This window comes from Nyctereutes procyonoides, unplaced genomic scaffold (assembly GCF_905146905.1).
Source record: "Nyctereutes procyonoides isolate TBG_1078 unplaced genomic scaffold, NYPRO_anot_genome, whole genome shotgun sequence".
In the NCBI taxonomy this organism is placed as follows: domain Eukaryota; kingdom Metazoa; phylum Chordata; class Mammalia; order Carnivora; family Canidae; genus Nyctereutes; species Nyctereutes procyonoides.
The window spans coordinates 6,966,519-6,969,172 of record NW_026575037.1 but is presented as its reverse complement, the minus strand read 5'-3'; positions in this window follow the sequence as shown (position 1 = coordinate 6,969,172).

The window sequence follows — 2,654 nt, the reverse complement described above, 5'->3', positions numbered from 1 at the left end:
AACTGAAAGAACTGCAGGGTGGCGGGGCACCGAGAGACAGGGCTGCGGGGGGACAGGCCGGAAGGGCAGCTAGAGTCAGGTCCCCAATGTCTCAGGGAGGCACCACTGATGTTAGGACTACCTCTGAGCCCAGAGGGAAGGCTTTTGGGTTTTTCTGGAGCAGGGCTCAGTGATACCATCTAGGCGAAGCAATTGGGGATGGGCAAATGGGCATAAATGAATGGACATTTGACTTCCCACTGTGGCCAAACATATGCAACTTATGATGCTGGGGACTGGGAACAGGACGGGCTGATGGAGAAGCTCCCTAGGTCCAAGCAGGAAGGCCCCACAGCCTTACCAGAGGGCTGCACACGGATGCCACCCCCACAGCCTGCAGGGCTTTTTGTGTGCTCATTTTTACGTTGCCCAGTGGTGGTGGGATTTTATTCTCTATAACATACAATTTGATCATGGCCCAAACTGTGCCTATTTCAGCAATAATCTGCTAAGTTCCTGGGAAGTGGACAAGTGTGGTCCTCTCCACATGTAAGATTTTCTTTTAATGTTTATGATTAAAGACTTTTTATTGTAGAAAACTGAAAACAGGGGATCCCTGGGTGGCTCAGCAGTTTAGCGCCTGCCTTTGGCCCAGGACGTCATCCTGGAGATCGAGTCCCACATCGGGCTCCCTACATGGAGCCTGCTTCTCCCTCTGTGTCTTTGCCTCTCTCTCTCTCTCTCTCTCTCTCTCTCTCTCTCTCTCTCTCTCTCTCTCTCCCTCTCTGTGTGTGTCTCTCATGAATAAATAAATAAAATCTTTAAAAAAAAAAGAAAGAAAACTGAAAACATACAAAAGTAGAGAGAATGGGGGATCGCTGGGTGGCGCAGCGGTTTAGCGCCTGCCTTTGGCCCAGGGCGCGATCCTGGAGACCCGGAATCGAATCCCACGTCGGGCACCCGGTGCATGGAGCCTGCTCCCTCTGCCTGTGTCTCTGCCTCTCTCTCTCTCTCTCTCTCTCTCATTCTATGTGACTATCATAAATAAATAAAAATTAAAAAAAAAAAAGTAGAGAGAATGGTATAATGAGCCCCAGGCTTGTTTCACCCAAACCTTCTACTGGTTATTTTGAAGTATATCCTAGATACCATACGTTTAATTTCATAAACACTGTGGTACACATTTTTAAAAGTAGTTCTTTTTAAAACAATATCATTAGCATACCTAGACAAATTAATAGTCATGTAATTTGATTTCTAAAAAATCCAGTGTCCATACACATAGAGCATTTGACCACACCAAAGCCAATACTGGATGTTCTCCTAGGCACGCAGGCACGAGGACCTGGATGGATGTCATCGTGTGCCTCTGCAGCCAGTAGAACTCGGGGAGGGCCTTCCCTGGTACATGCAGGTTGGAACAGAGCCCCCCACATGCTGATGCCAGAATCCAGAAGACAACATAAAATCCTGAGCAAACACCCATCTGATTGGCTGTGTGGTCTTGGGCAAGTCACTTTCTGTGAGTGACTAGCTGCAAAGAAAGGGATTTAAAAACTGAGGAAGCAGCCGAAATGTCCATGGACAGATGAGTGAATAAAGAAAATGTACACACACACTGGAATCTCATGCAGCCTTATGAAGGGAAATCCTTCACCTGCCACAACGTGGATGAACCTCAGGGGCATGATGCAAAGCAAAATCAGCCAGCTGCAAAAGGGTGGATGCTGCATGACTCATTCACGTGAAGTATCTAAAGAAGTCCAAAATCACAGAAAGTAGAAAGGTGGTTGCCAAGGGCTGGGGGAAGGGAGGAGGTGAATTAGTGTTTGGTGGGTATAGAATTCAAGTGCTGCTGGGTGAGAAAGGTCTAGAGGTGTGTTGCACACTGGTGTAAAGATATTGAACCCCACTGAACTGTTACATGCAACAATGGTTAGGAGAATAAAGTTCACCTTATGCTTTTCACCACAATAAAAAAAAACACAAAAAAAATCTGTGGGAATTGGGGGGACATCATAAATTATGAGACCCCACTCTGATCTGTGTTGGAGGTGCCTCAGAACACCTTTACGCTTCCTCAGAGAGGGGGGTGGGAGAGAAGCCGAGTCTGGAACCTCCTCTACTTTTGCCTAATCCCCTCCCCCCCAAACAGAAGGCTGCTCCCCAGCAGCTGCAGGGAGGGGCACGGGGGGGGGGGCTTGGCAGGCTCTGTAAGGCACCTGTTGGGGGACAAGGGGTGGGGTTTCTCCAAGTTGGAGAAACAAAGGAAAAGGGAAGCCTTTACCCAGGGCTGGGCCGTCCCCGGGGAACATTCTGGGAAGAAAGGAGAAAGCCCAGTTGGCCGGGAGCAGCCATGCGGGGGGACCCGAAGTGACAGGTACAAATGTGTAGTACACTGGGCAGACATGGGGGAGATTAAAAGTGCGTGGAGGCTGACAGCAGGCGTCGGGGGGGGGGGGGCAGGGAGCTGGCACTACTGAGTCCCGACTCTTCCCAGGGCACCGGGGTCTGCAGAGTGCTTTTAGTGCACATTATCATAAAGCTATTTTTCAGATTAGCACAAGCCGGGCCTAAGGGAATCCATGCAGCAGGCAGCAGGCTGAACTGGCGTCCAGCTCCGTCTCTCCTCCCTCGCCGGAAAGGCTCCTCTGGACCAGGCCAGAGAGCAGAGG